The sequence below is a fragment of the Schistocerca serialis genome, chromosome 4 (genome assembly GCF_023864345.2).
Source record: "Schistocerca serialis cubense isolate TAMUIC-IGC-003099 chromosome 4, iqSchSeri2.2, whole genome shotgun sequence".
Classification (NCBI taxonomy): Eukaryota; Metazoa; Arthropoda; class Insecta; order Orthoptera; family Acrididae; genus Schistocerca; species Schistocerca serialis.
Genome location: NC_064641.1, coordinates 416,900,541 through 416,925,540, shown reverse-complemented (window position 1 = coordinate 416,925,540; position 25,000 = coordinate 416,900,541). Strand labels below are relative to the sequence as shown.

The 25,000-nt window shown below is 51.6% G+C and overlaps 2 non-coding genes across 2 annotated transcripts; both read right to left on the bottom strand.

Moving 5' to 3' along the window:
• Nucleotides 1-14,200: 14,200 nt before the first annotated feature.
• Nucleotides 14,201-14,355, bottom strand: LOC126476252 (5.8S ribosomal RNA). The gene has a single exon (XR_007586811.1). It is a non-coding gene; the product is annotated as a 5.8S ribosomal RNA (ribosomal RNA).
• A 351-nt stretch (nucleotides 14,356-14,706) lies between these two features.
• LOC126476946 (small subunit ribosomal RNA) lies at nucleotides 14,707-16,615 on the bottom strand. The gene has a single exon (XR_007587377.1). It is a non-coding gene; the product is annotated as a small subunit ribosomal RNA (ribosomal RNA).
• Nucleotides 16,616-25,000: the final 8,385 nt, after the last annotated feature.

Here is a 25,000-nt window from a genome sequence, read left to right as displayed (position 1 = left end):
AGGGGCCGTGTCCGGATAGAAAGTGTACAATTCCTTGAGTTGCTGTCATGTGCCTTAGTTTTAATCTGTCCCTCACCCTGGGGAAGAGGTTGAAGACCCGTCTACCAGTGGTAGAGTTTTCCCACTGCTCCTGCCATAGTTGCATTGTCCTTTGTTTGATTTCTGTAACATTGTATAAGTATGTTCCCATTATTGTTCTTACTCTGTCGTAGTCTCTTTTGTGTAACCAGTAAATTGCTGCGTGCTGTCTAATGTTAAGATCAAGGAGGCAAAATCCCATAATTACGCAAAGAGCATCTGTTGGTGTAGTGCCAAATGCACCCACACACCGTAATATGACGTTTCGCTGTATTCGCTTTATTTGTAATGCTGGCCTAACCTGCACGAGTCTGTGGGCCCAGGCACTGGAGCCATACCCCATGACTGGCACAAGAATGCTGTTGTTGTACATGTGTGTTGCTGCCGGTGGCAGGTGAAATCGTCGTTGTGCGATACTTATTAGTTTATTAAACAATATAGTGGCCTATGATGCAACATATGCAATATGTGGAGCATAGCTCCAGGTTTCATCAATGAGGACGCCCAGGTATCTAGCAGATCTTGCTCTAACCACTATACGGTTTTCTAATCTTATAACCGGATCTCGTGCAAGTCTACCCTTTAGTAACATGTAATTTGACTTATGTGGTGCCAAGTGAAGCTTAGACTGTTTGCACCATTGTATCAAAATTTCTGATACCTGAGCTGTTTTGTTCTCGATCGCTGCGCGACTGTCTCCGTCAACAAGGACAAGAAGGTCTTCTGCATACGCAACGACTCCCAGTACCATGTTGCTCTCGTCTAGGGTTATCAACAAGGGATCCATGTTGATATCCCAAAACACTGGTCCACAAACTGAGCCCTGTGGGCAGCCCTTTGTAATGTTCTTCGACACCACAGCACCAGGAGCCGTTATTTTGGCGACTCTGTTCCGGCAATAGTCTTTTAGACAACCATAAAGCGCCGCCGGGCACTCCATCTCCCGTAGCCGCGAGAAGAGGGCCGGCCACCACAGGTTGTCAAAGGCTCCGGAAATGTCTACCATGATCCCCAGAACATACTTCTTCATAGATGAGTGAACAATACTGGCTGCCTGATTTATGGCATCGGATGTTGATTTGCCTTTTCGAAAGCCGTATTGCAGGTTACTCATACCATGCAGAATTCTATGACTCGACAGTCTAGACACCAACAATTTCTCGTAGGTCTTTCCATCACATCTAACAGGCCGATTGGTCTATATGATTTGGGAACTGTAGGGTCCTTGTCTGGGTCCTTTTTTATAATTACCACTTCCGCTATTTTCCAGGTGGTTGGGAAGGTTCGCGTCTCCAGGCATTTGTTGTAGATCTTTGCTAGCACCAGAGCTAACTTGGATACAAGACACTGCAGGACCTCTGCAGGAATTGCATCCGGTCCCGGTGCTTTTCGTTTTCCGAAGGACAGGATGGCGTTCGCCACCTCCTCTGATGAGAAGGGGTATACCTGTGTTGCATTGTGGTATTCGTATTCGTTTTGTTGCCTCAACGCCAACTGCATCTCATCGTCTGAGTCAGGTCGGTCGTCAGGTAGGAGCGCACGAAGTAGCTCCTCGGCCGTTTCCAGCCAGTTGGTCGTCATTTGGTCCGAGTCTCCTATTGTCACAGTAGAGAGATGCATTGGTGAGTGTATCTTTTCACATATTATTTTGTACGGTATACCCCATGGATCAAGAGCCAAGTGAGACGTTACAAAATCTTCCCAACTCTGTTGGCGATGTAGGAGTAAGGCTTCTTTAAATATGCTTTTTTTCTGTCTGTATATAGTGAGATGATATTGTCTTTCCTCCATGGTGAAAGACCTTTGGTAATTGCGGCGCGCCCTTCTCATAGACTGCCGGAGCCTAGTTAGCTCTGGAGTCCACGGAGAAGTCATCTTACGGATGAGACGCCTTCTCATCGGTATTGCCACGGCGACAGCCGCCCTGATTGATGCTGTTAATGCCCCGACGGCCTCTTCTATGTCGATGTCTTCGTCTTCCAACTCTGGAGGATTGAATTCCGCCTCTAGGAGATCCCAATTGGCTCTCCCGTAATCAAGTTGCATGGTCCACCTCTCTGGTGCCTGTTGTATTTCATGTACCAATGTAAATTCAATAGTGTTATGATCGCTTGTTGTATGGTTTTCTAATACATGCCAATCATGAATTTTGTTTGCGATATTAATGGAGCTTAACGTGACATCAATATGTGAAGCTGCCCCAGCTCTACTCCTATAAGTAGGAGGATTGCCGGGGAGATTTGCTACATTTAAATTAAATTCCATAATAACATCCTCAAGGGCAATGCCCCTTGGGTCCTGTGTTCGGCTATACCAGAGAGGGGACTTAGCATTACTGTCCATCGAGATTATAATTGAATTCCCTTGTATGGCTCTCAATATGGTAATAAGCTGCCTTAAGTAGATATCAATTGAATCTCGAAACTGACAATAGATATTTATCAGGTACCAGAACGAGTTTTGATGATTTATTTCTACGACTATTATGTGTTCTGTACAGAATTGTGTTAACACTGTGGTTTTTATCGTATTGTTGAGAATGACTACAGCTGTCATTGGACTCTGTCCAAATGTTATTACTTGTGCTGTAACGGGAAAGCCCAAGGACCTCCCAGAGGCAGTACATGGTTCTTGTATTAGTACTACATCTATTTTGTTTTCTTCAGAAAGCCTACACAGCTCCTGCATGACTAGGGAGCTTTTCATTGCATTGACTTGGTAGCACTTAATAATCGTCCGGATATTTGGTATATACCATGCTATTCGGCCAGGTCTCAGCAGGATCATATGTTATTCTCCCGTACATCTTGACAAGTTCATTATATGTTTTCGTAAGATCAAATTTCCTTCCCCGCCTCTCGTATACTTTAGTGACTAGTTCTTTTAATTGTTCATAATCTTGGGGAATATTCACCGCCGCTAGCTGGACGCAGTCTACGTCCTCCAGAGTTGGAAATGTGATCTTGTTCCCTCTCGGGTGCCCAGTTCTGACCAACTGCCTCAGGGCAGCCATCATCAATGTCTGGTTCTCCAACCTACCAAGCTGCAATGTTTCACTACAAATATTATATATGTTCCCTTGCGGGCATGTGTTGTATTTAGGTGTATTTACAGTTACAGAGCCATCACCAGCTAGTTCTGCTACAGTTTTGTTATCTACTTTTAATTCCAAAGAACCATCACCAAGAGTTAATTGTTTATTATCTACTTCGTGCACACTGACTATTAAATGACAATTTTCGGTGTCTTCTGCTGGAGTCACCAGCGGCGTCGTCTCCAAGGCTAGGGGGACCCCAGCCAAACGGGAGTCTCGCGCCGCACCTTCCTCTGCCTTCATAAGTGAAGCTGGTAGACTTCTCCTAGCCAGGAAGGACCCGGCTTGGCAGGAGAAGTTGGCTGTCAGTGGCCGCACTGGTGGGACTGGGAGAGTATAAGTACTCCCCTCCTCCACCTCCTCGGCCATTTTGGTTGGAGGCCGCCTGCTGGCCGCCAGGAACGACCCGGCTTGGCAGGAGGCTTCCGTCGTTTCTGGCTGCACCAATGGAACCGGGAGAGTATAAATACTCCCCTCTTTCGCCTCTGTGGTCGCCATAGGCGGCGGGCATCCCCCAGCAGCCGGGGCGGTCTCGGCCCGGCAGGAGGGGTCCGATGTCAGCAGCTGCACCGGTGGAGTTGGGAGAGTGCACACACTTCCCTCCGTCGCCTCGGCAGCCGCCGTCACCAGTTGCCCCTCCCCAAGGACCAGGACAGACCCCGCCTGGGAGGAGGAAGCCGCCATCTCGCGCTGCTCTGGTGCACCTGTAACAGTATAAGACCTCCCCTCCACCCCAGTACAGTCGTCCAAGGACAGATGAGATGATCTTAATTTTCTCCACCTATTCGCATCCCTTAGCGACTTACTAGGTGATTTATGTTTTGTTATGTTATAACTAGTCGCCATAATCGGTTCTTTGTATCAGTCTTTGGATCAGTAATTTATACATTAGGCACTCCTTCCCTGGAGTGTGGCAGGTTCTCTTTCTGTATTTACAGGGGATGCAGACAGGTGTTTGTTTACAATTCCTTTTGTCATGACCGTCCTCTCCACAGTTGTGACATACTGGTGCTTCAAATGTGCAGTATTTTGCCACATGGCCATAATCCTGGCACTTGGAACATTTTTCCAGTGCCGTATAGTCCTTTGTGGGTATCGCATTGTACCCTATGTACAGTCTGTTCGTCTTAATTATTTCTTTTCTAAGGTCGGGGGCTATCTCCACTGCGTGGTGTACAGTTGATCTGTCTCGCGGGCCTGCCTTAAATCTTGGCTTGAATTTTTCCAGGAACTCTTCTCGAGTCATTTTGTCTTCAAAATTCTGTTCGTATACACAGTCCGTGACATCGTCAACTGTCATATACGAGGGGACATCATATAACATCTTAAGGCGTCTTCGTTTTCTCGGTTTTTCACATGTGAAGTTCTCCTTCACTTTTGGGTTGTTTATTAATTTTTCACTATCCTCAGGAGAGGCTAGTTCCACTATCAGTATGTTTCTAGTTGTCCTAACTTGGTTTATTTTTATTTTATCAGTCCGGGGATTTACACTCTTTTCAAATCGTTCTTTTACCTTTCGTACGTCTTCACCTTTCTTTGGTTTCACAAATACTGTGGGAACGGTTTTTTCTAAATTAATTTTTATTGTTTCTTGTACAGTCCGTTTCGGCTGTACTGGCAAAGCTGCAGCTGCAGCATATGACTTCTTAGGTTGTTGTTGTTCTTTTCTCATCCTTTCATTTTCTTCTTTTATTTCAGCATACTGACCTTCGAGCCTAGCATGAGCCAGAGCCCAGGTGGCTATGTTCTCCTTAATGGCCCTAATCTGCTCTGTATTAATCTTCCCATGCTTAACGCTTCTGTCGAAAAGACGCAAGAAATACGCGTGTCGCTCCGCGACACTCATCTCATCAAATTCTCCTATTGGAGCATCTTGCTCCGCATGCGCATAATCACTCTCCATATTTTCAGCCATTATTCCAGAAGAATGACAAAGTGTGGAGGCCCATCTCTTTCCCCGGACCGGCCTCTCTGGCATGGGGGGAGGCTATCTGCAGCTCGCTCACCAGTCCCGCCCCCTGACCAAGAGCCTTATGAGCTGCTGGGTTTAGCGCGCCGTTTCCAGCGTACTAGTCCCCTTCCACGATCACATCACTGGAGATTTCACCCGTCCCTCCCCGGCAAATGCCCACCGCATTCCGGAGAGGCGGATTCACCTCTCGGCCTTCGCCCCCTAATAGGCCGAGTTTCCACCATCAGGCCAAGGACCCAGCCCTACCCAGGTGCTGGGTCGGTCCCCCAGACGTTTGGGGGTCTGGCCCCATCTAACCTAGCCAGGGACATGTCACCACGCCCTGGCTTGGCGGAACGTGTCTGGGACGTCCCGTTCACGGCGATGTGCCTTTGCCGGCTCAGGCCGCGATCCCTCCCCAGCAACTGTGACCGTGGGAAGACAGGGCACCGGTGTTGTTGTGCCCTGTGCAGGGACAGGTGTTGTGTCCCTTCTAGCGCAGCTCCCCCTGCGCCATGCACCCTTTGCTTTCGCTTGGGTTGGGGGCATTTAACGTCCTGCCAGGACGGGAGTTTTACGTCCTGCCTTGACACAACGACAACCCACACCTATCAACGCAGCCCGGAAGGTGTGAAAGAAGTCAGTCCGGGTCTTATACGTGGAGTTTGACATCAACGAGATGGTGCGGCACTCAAACCCGAGTTACGTTCCCCGGAGGGTCTCCACACGTACCGGGGGATCATGACCGACCATGTCTCACCCACCGCTTTTGATAATTCACGGTGGGCCAGTGCGGACCAGTGTGGGTTGCACCCAGTTAAGGGCTAGCTTTTTAACGTCATGCATGGACGGCCCATCCGGTGTTAGCTTCACGCCATCAAGGGGGTTACTGAGCTATGGGGCCACGACAAAGCCACGGGATTGGACATTACGGTCCCCGCCCCACTCAGGTTCCTCCGAGCCCTGATGCGATCGTCGAATTCAGGGAATCAGAGGGTCTCCTGGCGGTTTTAACCCAGTTATGGAAGGCAACACACCTTCCCCGGGAGGCGCCACGCAGACCGATTTCCCATAGCATAGATAGGGACAGTATCGTACATGGCTGCTCTGGTTTGGGTTTCCCCTTGCCAGAGGTGGATTATCATCAGGGATCCCCGAGCTTCCGCTCATACTCCCTTCAAGTCCAACCCATGCATCCACTACCCAACTACGCCACAACGAAGGAAACCAGCTCGGAAAAACTACCCCCTTTGTGGGGGAATGGACCTTCCATCTGAAGAGCGCCTTTAGCCACCCTTTTGGGTGCCCACGGGGAACCATGTGGAGGCGGCGCCGCCACTGCTGATGGCGACCCTTTTCATCAGCAGTATAGCATCCACATACAGCATAATCGTACTTACGGAGGTGCTCAGGGAACAACCTGAGCCCCCAGGCTGGCGAGGCCCACATGCTGTTGATCACCAGTTTCCCAGGATCTCGGCCAGTTCCTGTCCATGTACTGGTATTTCTGCCCTCCGACATTCCCTTCTCGCCACTGGTGTCCCAGGAGCCATGTAGAGGCATCATCGGTGGTTCTGAGAGTCAGCTCGTCACCCCTCCACACTCAGCCATGTTTCCTCCAAGTGCGCGAGATGTCAGGGCTGTTTCGGAATCATGGGTCAAGGAAAATGTTATTTTCCAATTGGTACTGGTTCTTGTACTGGGTCGCAATCGTTTCCTACTATTTACTGTACATTTCCTTAGGTTGCTTCACTGATGATTCTCGCTACTTCCCTGATCTCAAATGCTTCCTCAGCAAATGCCTTTATTGCTGAGAAAGTTTCTACTGTTTGGAGCAGAGTTTCCTTTCTGTGGTAGGATGTATGTCCTACTGCTTGTATAAGCTGACTTCTGGGCTCAGCGTACTGCTTACAGGTGAAGAGGATGGGATTGGAATCCTCTTCCTCACCACATGTACATCTGGCGTCATCTTCAATGCCCAGGTCGCAGATTTTCTTTTTCAGACCGTGGTCAGTCAACAGGCACGTTAGGGAGTATGGTGGAATCGTCGCCCTCTGCCAACTTGCCTGCCACATTCCCACATCTGGTATCCAGGCGTAGGTTTCCCTACCCTTCTCTGTCTGGTTCCATCTATTCCGCCACTCCTCCTGCAACATGATGTCTATTTGTCTGCTGGTATCACGTCTAGAGCTTTGCCCAGCAGTGGGTCTTGGAGCCTGGAACCCTGCAACCGAGCCAGCAACACCATGTCGAGTATAGTACAGCAAGGCTGCTTTCACTATCTCCAGGTCTAGCGGCATGCATCCTGTTAGTACTTGCAAGGCCTCCGTCTACACAGTCCTACAAGCTCTGGTCATCTGTAACAGAAATGGCCTCTGAATTGACTCAATTATACGTTGGACATATCGGTGCTTCGTCCGGTCTGCCCATGCAGCTGCACCATATCTGCAAACAGAGAGGCACAAGCCCTGATAGATTACCCTTAAAGACTTTTTCTGCAGACCCCACTCCGTTCTAGTTACCCTCAAAAGGGAACCTGAGACAGCACTTAATCTATTCTGGATGTTCCTCATGTGAGGTGTGAACCAGAGTCTTTCATCCAGAGTTACACCAAGATATGTAAACTCTGCAACGAACTTGATATTTCCTCCCTCGAAAGGAATTGTTGGTGGTCTGTGACTATCAAATCTGCCCTTGATGGTCATGGCAACCGTCTTTTGTTTGGATAACCCTAGCTTGTTTTCGGTGGTCCATCTGCTTACCTCACCCAGCGCGATTTTTGCTCTGTCCTCTATCTGTTTCCTGCTCTGACCCTTAATGATGATTGCGAGGTCATCCGCATATGCCACTTTTGTCCATTGCTCGTCTTCTTTTTCAATCACAATCTCATCAAAGACGAGATTCCACAGGAAAGGACCGCAAATAGAGCCTTGTGGACAACCCTTTGTGATCAATTTTTCTACACTGCCAGCCCTATTTTGGACCATAACCTTCCGGTTTTTAAAGTAATCTGCCATTAAGTCATACAAATTACGCGGGCACTGGATTGCTCTCAGACGCCTCATAACACTAGGCCACCATAAGTTATCGAAGGCCCCTGCTATATCTACAAATATTACTACCACATACTTTTCCTCACAATCCACACTACCCAACACTTGCCTAATAGCCAATCAATAGATAGGGACAGCGGGAATCTCGTTAATCCATTCATGCGCGTCACTAATTAGATGACGAGGCATTTGGCTATTCATTAGCCGTCTTTATTCAAAGAATTGAATAACACTTATATACATATACATATTGTGTGTGGCAGGTGTTTCTCGCCATGTCCACCACCGAGGTGGGGACTTACAGGGCGATACCACAAGAAAAGTTTAAAACTAACATACATATACATATATAGGTGCGGAAAAACAACACAAATTAAAAACACAAAGAAGGAAGAACAAAGACGGATTATTCCTCCTGTGGATCGGCCCCAGGAGTCAAGGCGAAGAAAATAACCAGCAGCCTAGCCGACGCCGACACGCTGCTTCGGGCTAGGAGCCGTCATACGCTCGAAAATTTTGTAACTTTTGCAGCAGCTCTGTAGTGTACGGGTGCTCAGCACCGCCAGTTCTCGGGGTCGGAAGCCTAAGGCGGCGAGATCCCTCGCCGACGCTGGAGACCATACACCCCTCCAGTTCAACGTCGCGGTGGACACAATCACCTCCTCAGCGTCACGGTGCAGGTTGGAGATGCCACGCCGGATGGACGGCGTGTCGTAGTAGGCCGCCTTCTGGGAATGACACCAGTCGAGCCGGAGATGGTCTCCGACTATCTGGGCGTCAACCACGCGGGCGATGCCGTCTTTGACCGCCACCACGTCAGGCTTGCGGATGCCTTCAGGTGTTCGGAGGTGGGGCTCCACGGAGACATTGAAGCCCCTCTGCGCGAGTCCGCGGGCAACATAACGCACTACAGCGTCATGGCGCTTGACCCGGGACCCGTGCGTCCTAAAGCAAGCCTGAAGTACGTGGTTGGCGGTCTCCACGGCCTGGCACCCCGCGCGGCATCTGGTGTCCGCCTCCCGCCCGCGAATGCGCCGTGCCTTCGTAGGGAAGGCGTTGATGCGGGCGCGGAGGGCGTCGATGTATTCACGCCCAGATAGCAGGCGACTGGTGTCGGCGACCCACTGATGTTGGCCACTGACGGCGGCAGAGGATGACAGCGCCGCACCGTCAATGGCGATGTGTAGGCGCGCCGCCCACATTTCCCCAACCTGCGTTGACGATTTGAGGAGGTGGCCCTCCCACATTAGGTGGCGCTCCAGCACCTCGATCTCACGCTGCACCTCATCCATGCCTGCACCGTCGCAGGCTGGCCCTATCTTCTTCAGCGCCAGGAGACGGGACCGACGAAGCGTTGGACCCATCCATCGGCAAGATGGAATGCCGAGGCCCCCCTGGGCAACAGGAGCGTGGAAGTATCCCAGGGGGGTGTCCGCCGGAAGGCGGAACCATCTCCTGACGGCGGCCCGGATGGTGACGTCGGCCGACTTCAAGGCAGCCACCCGGGTGCAGCTGAGGGCCAGCCCGTGGTACAGGCCAAGGAGAAGCATGTTGGTGAGGGCGTGGAGGCGCTGTTGCGGCTTCAGCGGAGCTCGGGAGATGACGTCAAGCTGCTCCACCAGGTGGCGACGTGGATTGAAGACACAGCGACCCGCCGTGGAAAATTGCAGCCCCAGGTACCGGAAGGTTTCACCCACACGCAGGGCAGGCATGGTGGTATTGCCTGCTGTGAAGGTGACATTGCTGTCCACCTTCACCTTCTTCTCGCGCCCTGACGCGACTAAGGCGAGGGTGAAACACTTCCGGGCGTTGATCTGCAGCCCCAGGTGGGCGAGGGCTGCGGTAGCTGCGTCGATGAGGGACTGCAAGCCCCTCGGGGTCGCTGCAAACAGCAAGACGTCATCTGCAAAGGCCGCAGCGTTGACTCTGCGACCGAGGATCCGAGCTCCGATGTGAGAGGGCAGTTGGCCTAAAACGTAGTCCACCGCAAAGTTGAACAGGAGGGGGGAGAGGGGATCGCCCTGGCGAACGCCCCGTGCTGGCTGCACAGACACGCCCACGCCGGCGCCGTCCGCTATCACTGTCGTGCTGCCCTCGTAGCACCGCTCGACATACTCGACAAAGCAATCCGGCAGGCCATGCGCCTTCAGCACAGGGCGAAGGGCAGCATGATCTACCGAATCGAATGCCTTAGATACGTCGATCGATGCCACAAAGACAGAGCGGCAGGAGCGAACTGCGTCGGTGAGAGCAGTGTCCAGGATGAACGTGTTTTCGCTCGACATACTCGACAAAGCAATCCGGCAGGCCATGCGCCTTCAGCACAGGGCGAAGGGCAGCATGATCTACCGAATCGAATGCCTTAGATACGTCGATCGATGCCACAAAGACAGAGCGGCAGGAGCGAACTGCGTCGGTGAGAGCAGTGTCCAGGATGAACGTGTTTTCCAACATCCCATCCCGAGGGATGAATGCCCGCTGACGTTCGTCCACAGCACATGCACGCATCAGGCGTGACGCGAGAACCTTGTGAAAGGTCCGCGCCAACACCGAGCAGACCGTAATGGGGCGAAAGTCAGCGGGGGATGTTGGTGCAGCCGTTTTCGGGAGAAGGGACGTCCGCGCGCGAAGCAGGCGTTCCGGAAGGGCGCGGGCCAGAAGGAAGAGATTCATCACTTTCACCAGGACTTCGTGCGGCAGGCGCCGCAACTCCGCTGGGGTAAGGCCGTCCGGCCCGGCCGCTGATTTCCTGGGCGGCAACGCGGCGGCGACCTCCTCATGTGTGACCGGCCCCCATAGGCACTCAAGAGCGACAGGCTCCGAGTGCGGGAGGAGGCGGTCACGAATGAAGCCCGCGGTGGAGATGGGCTTCTTAGTGAAGAGGTCCGCCCAGAAGTCCAGCAGACCAGGGATGGCAGGTGGCGGCTGGAGCAGGGTGCCATCCAAGAGGCTACACTAAGAGAGTCATAGTTACTCCTGCCGTTTACCCGCACTTGCTTGAATTTCTTCACGTTGACATTCAGAGCACTGGGCAGAAATCACATTGCGTCAACACCCGCTAGGGCCATCGCAATGCTTTGTTTTAATTAGACAGTCAGATTCCCCCAGTCCGTGCCAGTTCTGAGTTGATCGTTGAATGGCGGCCGAAGAGAATCCGCGCACCCGCGCGCCCCCGGCGGAGCACGCTAAGGCGGACGCGGCCTCGCAGCAAGGAAGATCCGTGGGAGGCCAAGGCACGGGACCGAGCTCGGATCCTGCACGCAGGTTGAAGCACCGGGGCGCGAACGCCGCGCAGGCGCGCGCATCCTGCACCGCCGGCCAGCACGAGGCCGACCAACGGCGAGAGCAGACCACGCCCGCGCTAAACGCCCGCACTTACCGGCACCCCTACGGCACTCACCTCGCCCAGGCCCAGCACGTTAGCGCTGACCCACTTCCCTACCAAGTCCGACATGCCCCGATCCTCAGAGCCAATCCTTATCCCGAAGTTACGGATCCAATTTGCCGACTTCCCTTACCTACATTATTCTATCGACTAGAGGCTCTTCACCTTGGAGAACTGCTGCGGATATGGGTACGAACCGGCGCGACACCTCCACGTGGCCCTCTCCCGGATTTTCAAGGTCCGAGGGGAAGATCGGGACACCGCCGCAACTGCGGTGCTCTTCGCGTTCCAAACCCTATCTCCCTGCTAGAGGATTCCAGGGAACTCGAACGCTCATGCAGAAAAGAAAACTCTTCCCCGATCTCCCGGCGCGTCTCCGGGTACTTTTGGGTTACCCCGACGAGCATCTCTAAAAGAGGGGCCCGACTTTATCGGTTCCGCTGCCAGGTTTCGGAATAGGAACCGGATTCCCTTTCGCCCAACGGGGGCCAGCACAAAGTGCATCATGCTATGACGGCCCCCATCAACATCGGATTTCTCCTAGGGCTTAGGATCGACTGACTCGTGTGCAACGGCTGTTCACACGAAACCCTTCTCCGCGTCAGCCCTCCAGGGCCTCGCTGGAGTATTTGCTACTACCACCAAGATCTGCACCGACGGCGGCTCCAGGCAGGCTCACGCCCAGACCCTTCTGCGCCCACCGTCGCGACCCTCCTACTCGTCAGGGCTTCGCGGCCGGCCGCAAGGACCGGCCATGACTGCCAGACTGACGGCCGAGTATAGGCACGACGCTTCAGCGCCATCCATTTTCAGGGCTAGTTACTTCGGCAGGTGAGTTGTTACACACTCCTTAGCGGATTCCGACTTCCATGGCCACCGTCCCGCTGTCTTAAGCAACCAACGCCTTTCATGGTTTCCCATGAGCGTCGATTCGGGCGCCTTAACTCGGCGTTTGGTTCATCCCACAGTGCCAGTTCTGCTTACCAAAAGTGGCCCACTTGGCACTCCGATCCGAGTCGTTTGCTCGCGGCTTCAGCATATCAAGCAAGCCGGAGATCTCACCCATTTAAAGTTTGAGAATAGGTTGAGGTCGTTTCGGCCCCAAGGCCTCTAATCATTCGCTTTACCGGATGAGACTCGTACGAGCACCAGCTATCCTGAGGGAAACTTCGGAGGGAACCAGCTACTAGATGGTTCGATTAGTCTTTCGCCCCTATACCCAGCTCCGACGATTGATTTGCACGTCAGAATCGCTACGGACCTCCATCAGGGTTTCCCCTGACTTCGTCCTGGCCAGGCATAGTTCACCATCTTTCGGGTCCCAACGTGTATGCTCTAGGTGCGCCTCACCTCGCAATGAGGACGAGACGCCCCGGGAGTGCGGAGGCCGCCGCCCCGTGAATGGCGGGGAAGCCCCATCCTCCCTCGGCCCGCGCAAGGCGAGACCTTTACTTTCATTACGCCTTTAGGTTTCGTACAGCCCAATGACTCAAGCACATGTTAGACTCCTTGGTCCGTGTTTCAAGACGGGTCGTGAAATTGTCCAAAGCTGAAGCGCCGCTGACGGGAGCGATTATTCCGCCCGAGAGCATCCCGAGCCAACAGCGGCGCGTGTCCGGGGCCGGGCCAGGTAGGTCCGTCATCCGGGAAGAACCGCGCGCGCTTGCCGGGAGCCCGAGCGCCCAAAGGGGCGAATCGACTCCTCCAGATATACCGCCGGGCAGCCAGCCAGGACACCGGGGCTCTGCCCAACAGACGCGAACCGAGGCCCGCGGAAGGACAGGCTGCGCACCCGGGCCGTAGGCCGGCACCCAGCGGGTCGCGACGTCCTACTAGGGGAGAAGTGCGGCCCACCGCACACCGGAACGGCCCCACCCCGCGGCGAGTGGAAAGGCAACCGGACACGACCCCGCCGCGGATTGCTCCGCGCGGGCGGCCGGGCCCATCTGCCGAGGGCGGAGGCCAGTGGCCGGATGGGCGTGAATCTCACCCGTTCGACTTTTGGGACTTCTCACGTTTACCCCAGAACGGTTTCACGTACTTTTGAACTCTCTCTTCAAAGTTCTTTTCAACTTTCCCTCACGGTACTTGTTCGCTATCGGTCTCGTGGTCATATTTAGTCTCAGAAGGAGTTTACCACCCACTTGGAGCTGCACTCTCAAGCAACCCGACTCGAAGGAGAGGTCCCGCCGACGCTGGCACCGGCCGCTACGGGCCTGGCGCCCTCTACGGGCCGTGGCCTCATTCAAGTTGGACTTGTGCTCGGCGCGAGGCGTCGGGGTAGTGGACCCTCCCAAACACCACATGCCACGACAGGCGGCAGCCTGCGGGGTTTGGTGCTGGACTCTTCCCTGTTCGCTCGCCGCTACTGGGGGAATCCTTGTTAGTTTCTTTTCCTCCGCTTAGTAATATGCTTAAATTCAGCGGGTAGTCTCGCCTGCTCTGAGGTCGTTGTACGAGGTGTCGCACGCCACACCGCCAGCCGGCTGTACACGCTACCGAGTAAGTACCGGTGTGCGAACCGCCAGGCGACGGGCGCGCATCGCACGTTTAAGGAGACGCGACCGGCCCCACAGGCGGCCACGATACTCCCAGGTCTGCGAAGCGGGGCAAACGCCGCGCGCTTCAGTATACGTAGCCGACGCTCAGCCAGACGTGGCCCGGGAACGGAATCCATGGACCGCAATGTGCGTTCGAAACGTCGATGTTCATGTGTCCTGCAGTTCACATGTCGACGCGCAATTTGCTGCGTTCTTCATCGACCCACGAGCCGAGTGATCCACCGTCCTGGGTGATCTTTTCATAGTTTCCACTGTCTCTTTCAAGACAGTTGCATAGGCGGGACTGAGGCGTGTGGCGGCCCCTGTTCCAGCGTTCAGTGTCCAACGGCCTCACGGCCGATGGGCGTCGTACGGCTCCACACCGGAGCGGACAGGCACTCGGGCGAAAGTCATTCAAAACCGGCGCCAGGCGCCAGGTGCCGCAGGCCAGCCGCTCCAGCGCTTCAGCGCTCGTACCACACAACATTGCTGTTAGTTTTGAGACGAACGCGTGGTTCCGCACGCGGCGCACAGCTACTGCGAGCCGTACAGGTAGCGTGTTGCGCGACACGACACGCACATCGAAAGACTTGCAGTCTAGTCGGTAATGATCCTTCCGCAGGTTCACCTACGGAAACCTTGTTACGACTTTTACTTCCTCTAAATGATCAAGTTTGGTCATCTTTCCGGTAGCATCGACAACGACAGAGTCAATGCCGCATACCAGTCCGAAGACCTCACTAAATCATTCAATCGGTAGTAGCGACGGGCGGTGTGTACAAAGGGCAGGGACGTTATCAACGCGAGCTTATGACTCGCGCCTACTGGGAATTCCTCGTTCATGGGGAACAATTGCAAGCCCCAATCCTTAGCACGAAGGAGGTTCAGCGGGTTACCCCGACCTTTCGGCCTAGGAAGACACACTGATTCCTTAAGTGTAGCGCGCGTGCGGCCCGGAACATCTAAGGGCATCACAGACCTGTTATTGCTCAATCTCGTGCGGCTAGAAGCCGCCTGTCCCTCTAAGAAGAAAAGTAATCGCTGACAGCACGAAGGATGTCACGCGACTAGTTAGCAGGATAGGGTCTCGTTCGTTATCGGAATTAACCAGACAAATCGCTCCACCAACTAAGAACGGCCATGCACCACCACCCACCGAATCAAGAAAGAGCTATCAATCTGTCAATCCTTCCGGTGTCCGGGCCTGGTGAGGTTTCCCGTGTTGAGTCAAATTAAGCCGCAGGCTCCACTCCTGGTGGTGCCCTTCCGGCAATTCCTTTAAGTTTCAGCTTTGCAACCATACTTCCCCCGGAACCCAAAAGCTTTGGTTTCCCGGAGGCTGCCCGCCGAGTCACCGGAGGAACTGCGGCGGATTGCTGGCTGGCATCGTTTATGGTTAGAACTAGGGCGGTATCTGATCGCCTTCGAACCTCTAACTTTCGTTCTTGATTAATGAAAACATACTTGGCAAATGCTTTCGCTTCTGTTCGTCTTGCGACGATCCAAGAATTTCACCTCTAACGTTGCAATACGAATGCCCCCGCCTGTCCCTATTAATCATTACCTCGGGTTCCGAAAACCAACAAAATAGAACCGAGGTCCTATTCCATTATTCCATGCACACAGTATTCAGGCGGGCTTGCCTGCTTTAAGCACTCTAATTTGTCCAAAGTAAACGTGCCGGCCCACCGAGACACTCAATAAAGAGCACCCTGGTAGGATTTCAACGGGGTCCACCTCGGGACACACGAGCACGCACGAGGCGGTCGCACGCCTTCGGCTCGCCCCACCGGCAGGACGTCCCACGATACATGCCAGTTAAACACCGACGGGCGGTGAACCAACAGCGTGGGACACAAATCCAACTACGAGCTTTTTAACCGCAACAACTTTAATATACGCTATTGGAGCTGGAATTACCGCGGCTGCTGGCACCAGACTTGCCCTCCAATAGATACTCGTTAAAGGATTTAAAGTGTACTCATTCCGATTACGGGGCCTCGGATGAGTCCCGTATCGTTATTTTTCGTCACTACCTCCCCGTGCCGGGAGTGGGTAATTTGCGCGCCTGCTGCCTTCCTTGGATGTGGTAGCCGTTTCTCAGGCTCCCTCTCCGGAATCGAACCCTGATTCCCCATTACCCGTCACAACCATGGTAGGCGCAGAACCTACCATCGACAGTTGATAAGGCAGACATTTGAAAGATGCGTCGCCGGTACGAGGACCGTGCGATCAGCCCAAAGTTATTCAGAGTCACCAAGGCAAACGGACCGGACGAGCCGACCGATTGGTTTTGATCTAACAAAAGCGTCCCTTCCATCTCTGGTCGGGGCTCTGGTTGCATGTATTAGCTCTAGAATTACCACAGTTATCCAAGTAACGTGGGTACGATCCAAGGAACCATAACTGATTTAATGAGCCATTCGCGGTTTCACCTTAATGCGGCTTGTACTGGGACATGCATGGCTTAATCTTTGAGACAAGCATATGACTACTGGCAGGATCAACCAGGGAGCTGCGTCAACTAGAGCTGAGCAGCCGGCCGCCCGGGAGTGTGTCCCGGGGGCCCGCACGAACACGCAAGCGTCCGCTCAATTATTCTGCAAACAGGAGGAGGCTGAGCTCCCCTGCACAATACACCTCGAAACCCTCTCAGGTCCCGGCGGCGCGCAGCGCCGTCCTAAGTACTTGGTCGGGTTCGAGAGAGGCGCAATCACCCGGAGCTAGGCGAGTAGACGCTTTAGGTGCGACCACCCGTGCTCCCAACTGAGCTTGCCGCAGCTGACAGAGGCCCGGGAGCGTGCTGTCGTGGCATTGCCGGCGGGAGACAACACGCGCCACCTACGGTGACCGGCAGCTCCAACGCCAGCGCCACAGATGGACAAAAGCCCCACTTGGGTGCCGAAGCAAACTCTCCCAGCACAGCGCACGCGCCAACACGTCCGCTCAGCTGCGATACAAACCACCTGCGACAACTGCTGGGGCGACCGAGCAGCAGACGGCGTCGCGGCGCCGAGCGCCGGGCGGCGGCGCATCCTCAGCGCACACAGTCCTCAATCGACCAGCACACTGCAGATGGCCACCGCGCTTCGCACCGGGCCCGCGAGGACCTACTTTGGCCGCACGGCGCCGCGCGCAGGGTGCGCCGGCGCGCAGCTGCTCCGCCTGCCGCGTCCGTTGGCCGGCGCGCCTGCCACTGGCTGCCCCCACCAGCCGGCTGTAGCGCGTCCGCCCACGCAGCGCGCTGCCAGCACGCCACGCGGCCCCCCCTCACCGGCGGGGGACGGTCCCACCCAGCCACCGCCGCGTATCGCTTCACACCCAGATGCCATTCACGTTCGTGGGCATGGTGGATATCGCTGAAACAACCGGTTAATAGCTCAACCGATCGTCGCCATCACTGATTCACCTCTAGCGAGAACAACCGCACCACAACGGGTTACCAGTTGTTCATTTGCGTAACGTCACCAGCAAATGTAGACGTCCATCGCCATTTGCAACTTCAACGAGTATTGCATGCCTGTGTCAGGTGTCACAACACACTACGTCTGCCCACATACACGCAACAAACTATATTGCGACGGTTGCGGTTAGGCAACACTACACTAATTTAACGAGTCGCATAACAATTACAGAGCAGGTTAAGGCGCAACGTGCGTTAGGTTAAGGCGCAACATAGGTTAGGTTAAGGCACAATGTAGGTTAGGTTAAGGCACAATGTAGGTTAGGTTAAGGCACAATGTAGGTTAGGTTAAGGCACAATGTAGGTTAGGTTAAGGCACAATGTAGGTTAGGTTAAGGCACAATGTAGGTTAGGTTAAGGCACAATGTAGGTTAGGTTAAAGCACAATGTAGGTTAGGTTAAGGCGCAACATAGGTTAGGGTAATGCGCAACTTAGGTTAGGTTAAGGCGCAACATAGGTTAGGTTAAGGCGCAACATAGGTTAGGTTAAGGCGCAACATAGGTTAGGTTAAGGCGCAATATAGGTTAGGTTAAGGCACAACATGGGTTAGGCTAAGGCACAATGTAGGTTAGGTTAAGGCACAATGTAGGTTAGGTTAAGGCACAATGTAGGTTAGGTTAAGGCGCAATGTAGGTTAGGTTAAGGCGCAATGTAGGTTAGGTTAAGGCGCAATGTAGGTTATGTTAAGGCGCAATATAGGTTAGGTTAAGGCACGATATAGGTTAGGTTAAGGTACGATATAGGTTAGGTTAAGGTATGATATAGGTTAGGTTAAGGTACGATATAGGTTAGGTTAAGGTATGATATTGGTTAGGTTAAGGTACAATATAGCTTAGGTTAAGGTACGATATAGGTTAGGTTAAGGTACAATATAGCTTAGGTTCAGATACACATTGTTGTAAGGAAAGGTGTATTGGGGGGGGGGGGCGGCAGGTTCGTTGATAGTGATTATCGTAAGTGGATGCCTGCGGCATCATCCGATTTGTCACGTCAGGATGCACTTTTGGCTCATGACAGGCGGGGCTCCGATTCCATGGTTGTGGCAGACCTGTGTCTTTCATTCCTGCCATTGTTTGTGTGCTGTGACAGGAGGCAGAATTGTGATGTTGGGTGCACCCTGTGTAGTACATGTGTGGGTGTGCGTGGCTTAGCTGAGCAATGGCGTATGTCGGAAGGGTGGGATATTCTGTTTTCTGGGTGGACCTCCCGGTCTGGTTATGATAGTGTGGATTGTGTAATGTGGCGGAGAGGATGCACTGGATGTTCTTCCATGCTGGTGGTTAGATATTGTGTGTGTGCCTGTGTCAGGCAGAGAGTAGTGTGTGATAAGAGTGTCTGGCTGACGTGTGGCTCTCATTGTGTGCAGAGTCTTTCAGCATGTATAGGGATGGTTGTATATATTATCTGTATTCTGATGACTCTGCATCTATTACTAATCAGTGCCGTGTATACGGTTACTCTGGTTCCAGTCGAAACTGTTCTATCTCTGTACATTAGTGACACTGCGGCTCCACTATGTTGCTACCCCTGTCGGCCGTTTCCCCCAGTGTATGGCAAATGATTATCAGCAATCAGTCTATTAGTCAATACCGGCAGTGTGACGACGTCAAATGTCCGGGATGGGGGAAGCTACACCCTTCCCGTGGGTCAGGGCCTAGAAAGACTCTTCCCACGCAGGAGGCTCGGACTGTCGTTACTCTTCCGAGAAATATATTTGCCCAACGTTTTTTGCGACTGTGAGTGCAACGCCCACGGGTATCGACATGGATGGGGCGCTTCCTAGCTGATCGCTCCGCATGGGAATCCGTACAGTGAGCAATGCGATCGCGTCTGTAGCTTGTACGTGGTACAGCTCGCAGCTCATGTATAGGGACAGTATTGTACATAGCTGTTCTGGGTCGGGTTACCCCTTGCCAGAGGTGGATTATCGTCAGGGATACCCGAGCCTACGCTCATACTCCCTTCAAATCCAACCCATGTATCCACTACCCAACTCCACCACAACGAGGGGAACCAGCTCGGAAAAACTACCCCCTTTCTGGGGGAATGGACCTTCCATTTGAAGAGCGCCTTTAGCCACCCTATTGGGTGCCCACGGGGAACCACGTGGAGGCGGCGCCGCCACTGCTGATGGCGACCCTATTCATCAGCAGTATAGCATCCACTTACAGCATGTTCGTAATAAGGAGGTGCACAGGGGGACAACCTGTAGTCACCAGGCTGGCCACGCCCACATGCTGTTGCCCAGGATCTCGGCCAGTTTCAGTCAATATGTTTGTTCCTTTTCCCCTCCGACATACCCTTCTCGCCACTGGTGTCCCAGGATCCATGTAGAGGCATCATCGGTGGTTCTGAGAGGCAGCTCGTCACCCCTCCACACTCAGCCATGACTCCTCCAAGTGCGCGAGATATCAGGGCTGTTTCGGAATCATGGGTGTCCTTCTGTGCTTTACCAGTAACGTTCCCATGATTTCTTTGGTCGCTGTTCTGAATATCCAGAGAAGCTGGATATTTTAAGCCAAGTCACTGAGGATCATGGTAACTTCTCTGATGTCAAAAGCTTCCTCAGCAAATGATCTGATTGCTGAGTAGCTCTCCTTTGTTTGGAGCAGTGTTTGTTTACTCCTGAAGGATTCAGGTCCCACTGCCTCAATGAGCTTACCTCTGGGCTCTGCATATTGTGTGCAGGTGTAGAGTATGTGGTTTGTGTCTTCTTCTTCACCACATGTACATCTGGTGCTTTCCTCTATGCCCAGGTCGCAGATCTTTTTCAGCCCATGGTCTGTCAGCAGGCAGGTTAGGGAGTATGGTGGGATTATCGCCCTCCGCCAGCCTTTCTGCCACATTCCCACATCTGGTACCCAGTTGTATGTTTCCCTTCCAGTCAGTCCCTGGTTCCATCTGTTCTGCCACTCCTCCTGCAACATACACTCTATTCTTTTTTTAGTACTACATCTAGGATTTTGCCCAGCGATGTTTCTTGGAGCTTGGAACCCAGCAACCAGGCCAACCACCTCATGTCTTGCGTTGTATAGCAAGGCTGCCTTCACTACCTCTAGGTCCAGTGGCAAGCTTCCCGTTAACACCTGCAGGGCATCAGTTGACACTGTCCTGCAAGCTTTGGTCATCTGCAATAGAAATGGCCTTTGTATTGCGTCCAGTATCCTTTTTACGTACCTGTGCTTTGTGCGATGTGCCCATGCTGCTGCACCGTATCTACAGACAGAGAGGCATAAGCCCTGGTATATCAGCTTTAGGGACTTCTTTTGCAGGCCCCGCTCTGTTCTAGTAACCCTCAATAGCAAGCCTGAGATGGCACCTAGCTTTCTCTGGATGTTTTTCACATGTGGTGTGAAAAGGAGTCTTTCATCAAGGGTTACACCCAGGTATGTGGCCTCTGAGACGAACTTTCTGTTACCCCCCTCGAATGGGATTATTGGCGGTCTATTCCTGTCAAAACTGCCTTTGACGGTCATGGCTACTGTTTTATGTTTAGATATCCCTAGCTTGTTCTTTTTGGTCCATTCGCTTACCTCCTTTAGGGCCTGCATTGCTCGGTCTTCTACTTGTTTACGGCTCTGTCCCCTAACGATAACGGCTAGGTCATCAGCGTATGCCACTTTTGTCCATTGATCACCCTCCTTTTCGCTTACTATCTCGTCGAAAACAAGGTTCCATAGGAATGGGCCACAAATGGAGCCTTGTGGGCATCCCTTGGTGACTGTTTTCTCTACACATCCGGCCCTATTATTAACTATAACTGTTCTGTTCTTAAAATAGTCCACCATCAGATCATAGAGGTTACGAGGGCACTGGATTTCTCTTAGGTGTCTCATGACACTAGGCCACCAGAGGTTGTCAAAGGCACCTGCTATGTCCACAAAGATAACCACTACATACTTTTCATCACATTGAACGTTGCTTAGGAGCTGCCTAATGGCCATTTCAGTTGAGGCACCTTTACGGAACCCAAACTGGTTTGGGGCCTTGAGCCCTGATTCGTCATACAACTTGTCAAGGCGATTTACAAGTAGGCGTTCTAAGACCTTCGCTATGATAGGGAGCAGACATATTGGGCGGTATGACTTTGGCTCATCCCTGGGTTTTTCTTCTGATTTGAGCAGAATACACACATTACCCTTTTTCCACTCATCTGGGACCTTTCTTTCCTGCAGACAGCTGTTATATAGGTCCACCAGAAGATGGGGACACGTGTACCAGACCCTCTTTATTATTTTGTCGTCAATTTCATCTGGGCCTGTCGCTTTGCCTGGTTTACAGGCTTTTATAGCAGTCCCTATTTCCTCTGGCGTGAATTCGGGGTCTATGTCACTGTTTTCATAATCCTCATTGGCCATCTTCACCACCTGCTGTTCGACAGTGTCCTCATCTGCATTGTCGTCAGGAAGCAGGCTCTGTAGCAATGACTTTATAGTCTCCTTCCATGTGATTGTTGTAGTCTGGTCTGTGACTTTTACGTTACTCTGTACATTTACTGTGCCGCGTTTTGGCCGGATTACTTTCTTCACTATGGCCCAGGGGTCATTCTGATCACAGTCAGATACCCACTTTTTCCACATCTTCTCTTTGGCTTGGACGATTTCTTTGTTATATTTGTTTTTCGTCCTGTTATAGTGCTGTTTTGCTTCTTCTGTCGCAGTCTGGTTGTTGCTTCTCCGTGTTCGCTGTAATGTACGTCGTGCAGATATGGTGTCACGCCTCAAGTCAGCAAGAGTTGCACTCCACCATGGAACTGGGTTCTGCACACGAGTTCGCTTTCTCATGGATCTGTTGCAGGATTCATAGATAGCTTCCTGCAGTCTGGTAGCCATTCCATTTACACCATTTGTTCCCTGTGGCCAGTTCTCTGTGGACTTGACAAGCTGTTTGTCAAAGATGGTCCACTTTGCGAAGTTTGTGTTATATGTCGCCAATTTCACTGTCTCTCTCCTCCTTTGGGGTGCTTTGATTTTGTATGTTATAGCCCTGTGGTCACTTGATGTCCATTCCTCATGAATCATCCAGTTGCACAGGGCTCTGGCTGCTGGGGGAGTACAGATTGTCACATCAATGTTGCTTTGTCCATTTGGGCCACAGTATGTTGTGAGGTCTGACATTTCGTTCATCACTATTAGTCCTCTCTGTGCGATGAAGTCTTCAAGCATTCTGCCTGCTTCATCGGTCATGGAGCTATGCCAGACTGGTGAGTTTGCGTTCGAGTCCAGTCCTACTATGACTGGTTTCCCTTCTAGCTGATCCAGGAGAGTGTCTAATTTTTGCAGGAATTCGTCTATAGGTGCCCCATATTGGCAGTATATACTGGCTATGTACATTTCCCCAAATTCTCCGTTAATGCTGGCGACAGCCATGTGAGTAGTACTGAAATTTGTCAGCTGCATAGCTGTTATCACTTGAGATCTGGTTGCTATTGCTGCCTTTGGTGGACCATCTTTAGAGTTGTACATAAGTTGGAAGTCTGATGGATATCCACCTACCATGTTATTGAGACAGTAGGGCTCTTGGATCAATAGCACATCTATGTTTTCCTCAAGGATTCGGTGCGCCAGTTGGTCTGGAACTATTCTTGCTCTTTGCCCATTTAACTGTAGTATTTTTATGTCTCTGTACTGTGTTCCTGTCTGCATTCTTCTTCCTCGTTGTGGCACTCCATTGTTGTTATTGTCCATAGTCAATTCTACTGTTTTGTATTGTCTTGATCCTAATGTATTCTGGGCATGTTTTATCAGTCACTGCGTGAGTATGCGGCTTCTTCACACGCTTGCAGTTTGCACATTGGGCCTGTTGGTTCTTTTTTGTGCATTCTTTGAAAGTGTGTCCTGATTCTGCACAGTGGCCACAGGTAGTTTCTGCATTCTTACACTTTGCTGCTGTGTGTCCATGACCCTGGCATTTAAAGCATCTGCTTATATTGTTATAGTCCTGCACTTTGTGAGAGGTGCAATTTATGTATATGCGACCTTGTTCAGATAGACTGTTCCACACCTTAGTTCTAACTTCCAGCACTAGGTTTGTCTCTTCCCTGTTTCTTGGACCAGTCTTAAACAGTACCTTGGTACCCTCCATAACCTCCTCCCTCTGAATGTTAAGTCTTGCGAGGTTTCTCTCATATAATTCCATTTTCAATTCCTCCTCATTTGTGTTCCTCGGAACATCAAAGATTATTATCTTCGGATTTCTCCTCTTTGGATCTGAGACTGTTAATCCAGATTGTGTGACTTCACCACACTTCCTGATTTTATCAACATCCTGGTCATTAGGGACTTCGAGGACAATGCCATTTCCTCTGGTCTTCTTGCATCTTGATATGCGAACATCCTTCAGCGATGTTGAAATAAGGTTTCTTACAGTTTCTTCCACTTCCTCTCCAGTTTTTTGATAACCTTCTGCTGGCTTGATCATTAGCACTTTCGAATGTTGCGTTTTTATGGGCTGTTGTTTAAGTGCTGGTTTTGCAGCTGCCTTGCTGGCATAGCTTTCGACCTGTGATGAAGCTTTTGTTTTCAGGGTCTTCACGCACCTTAACTCTGTTTTGAGTTCTAGGATCTCCATCTGATACTTCTTTAGTATCTGGTCGTATTCAGATAGCTTCCCTAGAATGAATCTTTTTTGTCCATTGTTTATCTTGTTTGTGTCATTAAAAATGAAGGCTTCCATCTCTTCCCTGATGTTCATCATTTCCTGGAGATCTGAGCATCTTCCTGAGTCCTCCTTGTCTGTGGTGACCACAGAATTAGCACCAGGTTCATTAGCTGCTCCGAGACTCTCTTTGCTGAGCCCCATTTTGGGGCAGTTCCTCTGGTGTGCTCAGTCCTTTAGGCCATGATATCGCTAGAGGGCGTTAATGGCTCGTAGACAAGTCGATTCTCACCGTCCAAGACACTACACTATCTGCTAAATATGATGCCTAATCTATCATAGAATTACGAAATGTAACAGTAATTTTTGCACTGCTTTTTGCTACAATCGTGACTGAAATTTAAGTCATTTAGTTTCTCAGACTATTTAGCAAGTGATGGAAAGCAAGATCATATTAGAAGAAGGGGAAGACAACACCATCAATGTATTACCTAATAAGATTTTAAGAGCTATTGTATCGGTAGAAAACTTGCAGTTTAGTGTCACTGCTTGTATGCACGCGCACGCTGGCTACTCAGCACACACAAGATTCCTTTTAAAACCTAAAAGCCTAACCTATAGCACAAGAAACATCTTTAAATACTAAACACTGGTTTGAATGAGAAGGAAGTAAGCTACAGAATGATATTCACAATGGTTAACTGCTATCTGCTAAATATGTTGCCTAATCTATCATAGAATTATGAGATGTAACAAAAAAAAAAAAAAAAAATTTGCAGTGCTTTTTGCTACACTCGTGACTTAAATTTATGTCATTTAGTTTCTCAGACTTATTTAG